Raw genomic sequence first — 11,059 nt, 5'->3', positions numbered from 1 at the left:
GGTTTATAAAATAAGAACCGAATAGTCCAAAATAACCGAATAAACATTTATTATTTATTTATGTATAATATATTTATAATTATTTATTAATTTTGTAATTTATTTTTCAAATAGGTTCAAAACCTTTCACCCGATAAAAGACACATTAATATCCATTTTATCTCAAAAAATTTCTATCTGTAAAATATTTAATTATAATATATTTTTTTAGTTGTTGTTTATAAATTTCAAATCACAACTAAATAATTTGTATTTGCTTCTTGTGTAAAGTTGGTTAATATTATAATTATATGTCGTTTTAAAATGATTCGGTTTTTGAAAACCGAATTCTAAAAACTGATCCAACCGAATTGTAATTAGATCGGATCGGATCGGATATGAATTTAGTTTAGACTATTCGGATCCATGTTTTGAAAACCGAAATTAATTTCGATTTACTTGATTGGAACGGATCAAACCGATCCATCTAAACAAACATCCCTAAATATATCTATGGAAAATCCTTTTACAAGGAACGCAATTGAAAAAAATCCAGCTTAAATGAAGTTTGTATGCAAATTTTATAAATGATTGAAGTTGATTTTTTTTTTTTTTCATATTTTTCACAAACTAGCCTAAAAAAATATGATTTTCCGGTATCCAAACTTGAAGTGTAATATATCCATGAAAAAACATTGTAATAAATAACATAATGAAATTTTAAAATGGCTATTATGGTTATTTTATCTTTTTGAAATAAAACAAATATAAATAAGAAGATAAAAGAAAGGAAGAAAAGATATATTGTATGTTCGTGTAATTGTATTCCCAAAATTAAAGAAAAGAAATGAAAGTCAACTTAAATAGTAAAACTTGAAGTTATCTAATGATTGAAGAAAAATGGCACATTAGAGGCGTCGAAGACAGTGAAAGATTATGAAGACTATATGATCTTTTTTCTATATTAGATTGAAGGGTAAATTCAGTAATTAATTAGAGCCTTATATTTAGAAGTGAACATTTCCTAACAAATATATTACCTATGTGTATAAAAAAATGAATTTACCTAAATGTAAACAAAACAAAAAGATAATTATCTTGATAGTTAATTTTTTTTTTTTACCTTCTAAATTTAACCTAAAATGGTAAATGTTTTTAAGACCACATCATTTTGGTAAATATCTTTTTAAAATACACAATCTTGATAAAAAAAACCTTCATATTTGACAGGAAAAAACGTATCATTATTTTATAAAATCTTATTGTTTAAGATATTAAATAGATAAGTGATTTGTATACAACAGTTTTTTGCCATACATAATAATTTATGTATTATATAGTTGTACAATACAACATTTTCAAGCACCAATTGTTGTGTACAGAGAAAAATTATTGTGTACGGATGGGCTCCCTATTAAATATAAAACTTACAGTTACTAGAGACTAAAAGTAACATAAAATAGAACACCAAATTCTCAATGAAGTTTGCACCATATATTATAGAAATTTAAAATACAAAAATATAAGTAACTTTTATCAATATCCATAACATTGCTATTGTGTCATATATATATATATATATATATATATATATATATATATATATATATATATATATATATATATATGTATGTATTTGATAATTATGCTACAAAAAATGGCTCCCAACATGTTGTGGTCAATTTAAATGTTCATAAATGGTCATAAATATTGTTTTAAGTAAATTTAATTGAATATATTAATATTCCAAGTATTATGATCAACTGTCTTAATAAAAGGAGAAACTGATTTACCAGAATAATTACTTTTTCGTTTTGTTCACATATAAGTAACTTCAATTTTTTTACTCATCTAAGTAACAAAGTTGTTGGAAGTGTTCACATATGACCATTATGTTCGGTTATAACTTGCTACAGCTGATCATAATAGTCATATGTGAACATTTTCAAAAAGCTCGTTATCTAGATGTATATAAAAAAAAACAAAGTTACCCAAATGTAAACAAAAGAAAAATATAATTACCTTGATAAGTATTTTTCCCGAAGAAAAATTACAAAAAATCTTTATTTCTATTCTTTTCCGTTCATTTTATTAAAAAATAAAGAAGATAAGTTTTTTTTTTTCACACTTGTCTCTTCAAAAATAATTTTGGTTCTATTGACAAAAAATCATTATTGACTTTTTAAAAGCAAAACTTAAATCTGCAAAAAAAAATCCATATATTTTGGTTCTATAAATAAAATATCATCATCGATTTTATTTATTATTATTATTATTATTTGTAATTTAACCATTGAAATCGGTAAACACTTGCAAAAGAATTCTGATACCAGTTAGTGTCGATTTTAAAGATTAAAATGCAAAACAAACAAAAAAAACAAATCCATACGACTTTTTCGTTAACAAAAGTTTCAGGACTTTTCTGAAGATTTTCTTTCTTATATATACTAAGGTTAATTGCAAAAAACTTATATTTATTCATTAAAAAACATAAAATAAAGATACCATCTATATTCCTTTCACTAAAAAAACTTATTTTTTTTATTCAAAAACACAATAATGATTATTTATATATCATTTTTGGATTTTTTTTTGTGATTCTCTTAAATAAATATCATTACTACAATCATAAAGATACCATCTAAATACAATTATAAATACAGTTCCATGATACATGTGACCTACAAATGCACTACTTACCATAAATCAACAAAAATCATATTAATTGTCTTTAATATGCGTTTTTATAACTATTGCATCTCTTAGGATTATTGTCATAAAAGTCATCATATTTACATGAAATGTATTGTTATGTCCTATGAAACATCCCAAAAACACGTTCCAAAAATTTCGTTTTTAAATCATTATTAAAACCATAAATATCATCGCCATATTATAAAATCATAAATCATGTATCTAAAAATATAATAATATCTGTCAACATATCAAAATCTCATATCAAATATCAAAGTAAGTCTCCCATGCTAGAAAACTGTGGTGTGTGTCATGCGATCATCCCAAGCTTTTCCCTTTGCTAGCTGAAGTACCTGAAACCAACCTGGAAACTGTAAGAACGAAGCTTAGTGAGCTCCCTGAAACTACCACATACCATACACATAACATATAACATGTAACATAAACGTTGGGACACCGCCCAGCTGCATCGGGACGAACCCGACATCGGGTTCACCCCGACATCAGACCACTTCTGGCATCGGGCTCACCCCGACATCAGGCTTACCCCGATACATACACAACATATAATATATCATAAACACATAACATAAGCATATAACATACATCAAGCTTACCCCGACATCGGACCGAAGCCCGGAACACAAAACAACTAACATATAAGCTAACATGCATCGGGCTTACCCTGGAACACATAAAACAAACAGATACACTAACATACATCGGGCTTTCCCAAGAACACATAACATATAACATGCATGAATCACAAAGACGTCAAACATACATATACTCTTCTCGGGACCGCCCCGACATCGGACCGTAATCCAGAACTACTAACAACTAAACGAGTCGACATTGTGGCCTTAGACCCGTTCCTACTGGAAGAGGACTCACCTATCAAACTGGATGATGAACTCGTGCGTGAGGAATCTCTGCTGGCTGCTCACATGACTCCCTAGCTAGCTCTATATAATATTACTTAGTTAGAAAACTGAAAATCCATCTAAGGGTAAAATGACCATTTTACCCTCGGTCAAAGTCCATACTCTGGTCAAAGTCAACATTTTGGGTTGACCAACTCGCCGAGTCAACCTTCCAGTCTTCCACTCGCCGAGTTCTATAACTCAGAAATCCTGGAATCGCGACTAAACTCGCTGAGTCCTATCGAGCTGCTCAGTCGCGACTTGGCTAATCCACTCGTCCAGTCCCTCTACAGACTCGTCGAGTCCCTCTACAGACTCGTCGAGTTCTACTATAAGCTGGAATCAGGAAAACACAACTCGACGAGTCCTTCTGTCTGATTGGCCATCTTAACAGATTAAGCCCTTGTTCTCTAGATCTATAGTCCATACTTCACTTGTTCACTGGGAATGACCTTTCTAAGGGTAAAGTATCCAAATTTACCAGTTGATAACTAAAACCCTAATTCCTTTAGGACACGAATCTTGTCCAAAAAGCCTTAGAATCTCAAATCCACGCAGGCAAACCTAGATATAGGGCCTAACTATGAGATAACCACGAAAACTCTCAAGCTTGCTTCCATGAATGGCCTTTTTGAGCTCAAAAGGACATACATACGTCTTTAGCACTTGCATGGGGGCTCTAAGGACATATAGTTTGCACCTTTATGCCTTCACATCCCCTCTAGGCACTAGATCTGGAAGAGTAACTCTTGGGTAGATCCTTACCCACAAGCTAGCAAATCTTGGACCAAAACCCATATAAAGAGGTCATAAATAAATCTAAGAAGAGAATGATAAAGTTTAAAGCTTTTTTAACAGAAAATGCAGCTAAATGGATGAAAATTTTGGATCTACTGTTTCTCTCTTGAGTCTTCTAACTTCTTCTTCTCCTAGAAGCTTCAAAAGGCATAAATAACACTCAAAATGACAAGAAATAGCTCAAGATCACTCTAGGTGGATTAGGGTTTTGAGGTGATAGAGGCTGGGATGGAGGCCATATATGATGCTTAAATAGGGTGCAAACCCTAAAGATTAGGGTTTCATCTAGCCTGTCCTACTCGCCGAGTCAGGGCTGCGACTCGTCGAGTAGCTCACTTAAAACCCACGCATATACTGCCTTCTACTCGATGAGTTAGGGCCACCAACTCGTCGAGTAGCCCTTCCAAAATGAATAAATAAATGATTTAAGTGAATACCAGGAACTAGGCATTACATCCTAAGTCCAAATTTGTGTTCATTAATGTCTCGCATTTAGGTAATTTTGTGTCATTTTGGACTTTTTATCAGGTTGTGAACAAGTAGCCGGTCACCTGAGGGCTTTTATGTAAATATTGTTGGATTAGGTGTCTAAACCCACAACTATAATTGGTATGTACTTGACCCCGATAGTAGCATGGTCCTTTTTGGGTTGTCTTCACCATAGCAACTGGACATAATGAGTTTTGGAGAAAGAGGTTATTTAAACGGTTTATTAATATATTATAGGAATAATATATTAATTGAGAAATCATATTATTTAATTAGTATTAATTAGAAATTAATTTGGAATTAATTTAGTGATCAAAATAGACTGATTAAAAGTACAAGGACTGATATTGCAGATCACTGACAATTGCAGTATTGGGTTGTTAGACTCCTTTGTAAAGGGTTCGACGAAATCTATTGGAGGCCCTATAGAAATCGTCGAAGGCCTTCTAGAAAGTGAGTTCATGGACTGCTTGGAGCCTAAGTAAAGAATTAGGGTTTCCACCTAGAAACCCTAGCAACCACAAGTATTTAAAGGTCCCATGACCTCCCAATTTCGGCCACTGTGTCACACCCCCAAACCGGAGCGGCGAAAACGTCCGGGGGTGGATGACTTCATGTTAAGTATCACAACACATGCATCATAGTAATCAAAGTACAACAACCATTGCATTAATAAAGTATAAGTTATACATATGTATTCAAGTCATTGTATATATGACATCAAAAGTTATATAACAAAAGATAGAAGACATAACTCTATACTGCTCCGTTTTCTCAAAATCTCAAGGATGTATATGTCTACTGGTTCCCTGAGAATACAAGTGTTCTGAAAAAGAGAGTATCAACATTTAAGTTGGTAAGTGCATAAGTATTTATGTTTAAAAGTTTGTTGTTTATTTCTTGAAATAGTAATCATGTTTATTGTTCCAGAAAATCCAATATTTTCTAATATAACTTAAAGGTAGTTTTAATGACATAAAACCATTATGTATAAGTGTTGTTGTATTATAAAGTAGTGTAACATAGTTTTAATTCACAATAAAACTATAAAAAGAATGTTTTCTGTAATGTTTACATTTTCCAAGTTCTGTAATTGTACTCTCTGAAAACCCTATAAAAGTGAGTATGTCTGGCTCCACCAGCTGTAATTATGTAATTGAAAATCATAATGTAATACTGTAAATCGTATTATTGTAAAACCAATACTTTGTATTCGTACTCTTTGTTTTAATTATTTATACACTAATCGTATTTGTTCATATCTTTTTGTGAGTTATTATAACCATGCTGTGATTAGTTGGCCTGATACGACGCTTTGTAGGTGCCAGAACTGTAATGACATTTGTCACTCATAGGCATACCAGCCCAACTGTAGCGAACAATCTGAGTGCGAGATTGTCAAACTCGTATAGATCTATACACATTTTTCTCCCTCTCTGTCGGAAGATTCTGGTTATAACATCATGACTTTAATAGTATTGCCTAAATGAATAATCAACTGAACATTGTATCACAAAAACCATATTAACGATTACGTATATAATAATGATGAAAAGTCATTTTGAAATAAATGAACTGACAATATGTCCTTTTTCTAGTATACTTGAACGTAAAGTATTTGTACGAGAGTATACCGTTAAACTTTGTATAACTGATTAGTGAAAATAGTATGAGAGTTCCATAAATGATACCTATTATAATTTATATTTGTGTTTTGTTTGATATGTAATATTCATGAAAGTATCCCCTTTGCTCGACATGTTACAAAGGAAATAGGAATCTGATTGAAATAACTTATATATATATATATATATATATATATATATATATAATAATAATAATAATAATAATAATAATAATAATAATAATAATAATAATAATAATAATAACAATTAAAATTGAAACGACATTCGGACAAATAATTCTACCATAAGCCCACATCCAAGCAAGAAAAAAGAAATAAAGCGAATTATTAGTCCTAAACCCTTTAAATCTTATTTATATATATAAATAAGATTTAAAGGGCTTATGACTAATAATTCGCTTTATTTCTTTTTCCTTGTTTGGATGTGGGCTTATGGTAAAATTATTTGTCCGAATGTCGTTTCAATTTTAATATATATATATATATATATATATATATATATATATATATATATATATATATATATGATTTTGGCAAAATATAAGTTTAAAAAAGTTTTTAAAATATTTAAAAGAGTTTCATTAATTTAAAGTCGTTATAAAAATATATAGAAATCATTTGCTTGTAAACACAATCTTCTTGTGTTAGACTTGTATTCCCCCTAAAACAGTGAAAAATAGTAAAAACACTGGGGTATGAACTCACATTTTATGAGTTTCCGGTTGAAGATAAGGTGTAGTCGCGTTAATTCCACAAGTTAGAACCCGCGATAAAAACCGAATCCTAATTTATATTAACATTATAGTAAGTATAAATTAGATAATCTAATGAAGTTTAAAGTGTTAAACATCACTTAATTATTGTAAGAAGACCTACAATAATCCTTAGAATAGTGTGTAGGTGTTTTTCGTGTTCTTCGTGTGTTTTTGATGAAAACTAGCTAAATTGCGTGTTTTCGGCCCAATCTATGAAGATTGAAAGGTGTTTTTGGAATGATAACAAGATCAATGGATGATACTTGCAAGATCTTCAAGAATAAGGAAGGGTTTTTCGCATGGAAATCAAAGAAATGAGAGGTTTCGCATGTTCTTGAGAGGAGAGGGAGGCTTCGGTTGATGGTACTCGAGAGAGAAGTGTAGTTTTCAGCTGAAATGTGTAAGAATGAGGGAAGATTTCGAGCATCTTATATATATACAAGAGAGTTTTTGGCCGAAAACACAAACTGAGGAGATGGGTTCTTGGTTGGGAACTCTACCCGAGAAGGATAAGCATGCGAGGTTTTCTGTTCGAAGAGGAAACCCTACGGGGTAGTTTTCTACTGAAGGCGGTTCTCGGTCTCACACGTCTACGGTTCGAGGGGTTTGCGGTCGTGAACCGTTTGTTGTCCTTCAGTTTGCGGTCCGAAGAAAGAAGGGAATATGTGAGGATTTTCGGTTAAGGCAAGAATCCTCGGTTTATTGAGTGTTTTACTTCCAAACTTTACAGCACTTTAGCACAATGTTTATCCATATCAAATTGTTTTATTTTAACTTTATTAAATTAACAAAACAATAAGTTTGACTTTAATTTGATATGTTTGACTTTTGTTGACTTTTACAAGATCGAAAATAACGGGTTGTCACACACTACTTCCAAGTGAAACCCTAGCCGACATTCTGCTCTCTTTCTCCTCATTCTTTGTTTGTGGTGTTTGTGACTCCATTAGATGTGCAACGCTTGAGATACTAAGCTCTTGAAGGTCAAGATCAAGGAAAGGATTGCTTGTTACTACTAGTTAACAAGAAATGTATTCTTCTAACCCTAGTTTATTCATCAAATCCGAAAATTTTATGCTAATTTAGGGTTTTTGCTTTGGAAAATTGATTTGCATGTATAACTTGAGAAAAACGTAGATCCAAAGCAATTAGGGTTGCATGTGCACCATAGGAATGTTGTAATGCTCAAAACCCATCAAATATAAGGGCAACCTTGGTGGCTAAAATGCTACACTTATACGTTTTCATCAGAAGAAGAACTCCGAAGTTTTAGGGCTTGGAGATCGGAGCGATGATGATCTTCTGAATATCATGATGTTGAGATGGTGAAGATGATGGTTTCTTTATTAGTGGTGGCGGTGGTTGTTGTGACGGATGGTGGTGAAAGAGTGTGGTGGTGGTAGAAGCTAATGATAGTAGACAGTGTTGTTGGTGGCAAAGGTTGGTGGTGGCGCCAAAGTGTGGTGGTGGTGATGTGTAAACATAGGGGCTTTTATGGCAATAATGACTGACTAAGAGAGTGCAAAACCTGATAAAAGGTTAAGAGCCTCTGATAAACCTTTATTTTCTTTGGTTTTGTTTTACTAAATGTTTTACACCTAAGACCTAAAAATTCAACAATAAAGTAAGATTTGGCCTATAAATGCACTTTTTACGACAAGTAAACAAAGCCATTTTAAATTATATAAGATATCAATAATATCTTTATGATTCTAGTAATTATATTTATTAAAGAGAATCATAAAAAATTCTAAAAGTTATATATAAATTATAATTATTATGTTTCTTAAGTTATATTGTAGATAGAGACTTTTTTTTATAGATGTCACAAAAAAATTCAATAATATCAAAGAATATATTAATAACGATTAAATTAACTTTAGAAGTTTCTAACATATCTTATATTTTTAAACTATATATAAATTTAAAAGTAGATAGGTTCATTTTCAAAAAAAAAAAAAAAAAAAAAAGATATCTAATAGCATTACAATCGTTATCTTAGTATTTGGAAGATAAAAAAGGGACGCTCAATGATTTGAAAGAAATTAAAGGTTAAAAAAGAAGCATATAACTCTTACTTAAAAAAAATTAACAATTCCCTTTAAAACGATGGAATACAGGAGAAAATGATAAATCAACAAAGCCTAAAATGATTTCCTTTTCCCCTTCAAGTTTACCTATTAAGGTACCGGAATAAATATCTATACTAAACTATTGAATTTGTGTTAAATCAATCATTAAACTTTGTTTAAGTTGTAGAAAATGGTAAATAAACCTGTTATCATCGGTCATAACAATCGATTTGAATAAAAAATAAAAAGTTCAACAACCATTTACAACTTAAACAAAGTTTAGTGACTAAAGTGTTGTTTGATTTTTGTTTGCAAATCTTTTTGGTCTCTTTTACATGCGTCGTGCAGACCATACATATACATTAACTTTTGCACCTTGTTTGCTTTTTTAGAAGATCGCACACCTAAAAAGTGTGTGCATCATCTTCTTAACACATATGTTTATTAGAGTCTTTTAACATATTCAAACATCTTCTAGCCTAGAAAAAAAACACATATAACTTTATTGTTTTTTTTTAAACTTAGATATACTCCAACTATATCCGTGATAAACAAATTGGAAAAAAAAGCTACAATAATTCAAGAAAAAAAAGTCCGACAACATAATCATGACTTTTATTACAAATTTATAAATAATGATTTAATTACGATAATGGTCGTTGGAACTGTTTATAAAAATATAAAAATAATCATCACATTGTCTTATATATTTATTTGTCAAACTTTATAAAAAACATTTTATGCAACATTATCCATTTCATGAAAAAAAAAATATTTATGGTCGATTTTCAATTGATTTAATTGTATAAACGTAAAATAAAAATTTTGAAAATTTTCATTTTAAAATAAAAGTTTATTTCCATCAATTTCACATGTTTAATTATTTAATACCTAATTACAATCTTTAGATATAACTTTGCAATCAAAACTTGTTAGTTTTTATTAAATATATATGTTAATTTGTATCATTTTATTTTCATTTTTTATACAGCAATACATAAATTTTTATTTAGATTTGTTAAATATTTATAATATAGTCATAAAAGCATTAAAATAACTCTTTTAAATTAAAAAAAAACAATTTATTTAAATTTTGGTTTGTTTTAACAGTATGCAAACGTTAAAAAAAACAGTATTCTTTGAAAAAACCAATGCTTTGTAAACTTATTTTCATTCAATCTGTCAAGTTCTTAAATACAAGAAGAATCCCAATAAACTAGGAAACCAAAAAAAGAGAAAAGATGATAAACACCAAACTAATCTGATAACTTATCTAATAAGATAAGGACTATCTACTACAAAAAAAGTTTATTCCCCCTCAAACGGGAGCTTGTAAGTTCCGAATGCCCAACTTGCCAAGTAAGAACTGAAGTCGTTGTGCACCCAAAGCTTTGCTTAATAAATCAGCTATTTGATGCGATGTATGAATGCAAATCGGTAATATTTCTTTAGATACTACCCGTTCACGAACGAAATAGCAGTCCATTTCGACATGTTTTATACGTTCATGAAACACGGGATTATTTGCAATATGTCAAGCAACTTGACTATCACAGAACAATGGTGTGGGTCCTTCGGGAGGTGCATCAAGCTCCTTGAGAAGCCACCGCATCCATAAGATCTCACTACACTCATTGCTATAGCCCGATATTCTGCCTCAGCCAAGGATCGTGAAACAACATATTGTTTCTTGGTCTTCCAAGA

Source organism: Lactuca sativa, chromosome 2, assembly GCF_002870075.4.
Source record: "Lactuca sativa cultivar Salinas chromosome 2, Lsat_Salinas_v11, whole genome shotgun sequence".
NCBI classification, from domain to species: domain Eukaryota; kingdom Viridiplantae; phylum Streptophyta; class Magnoliopsida; order Asterales; family Asteraceae; genus Lactuca; species Lactuca sativa.
This window is presented reverse-complemented; position numbering follows the sequence as displayed.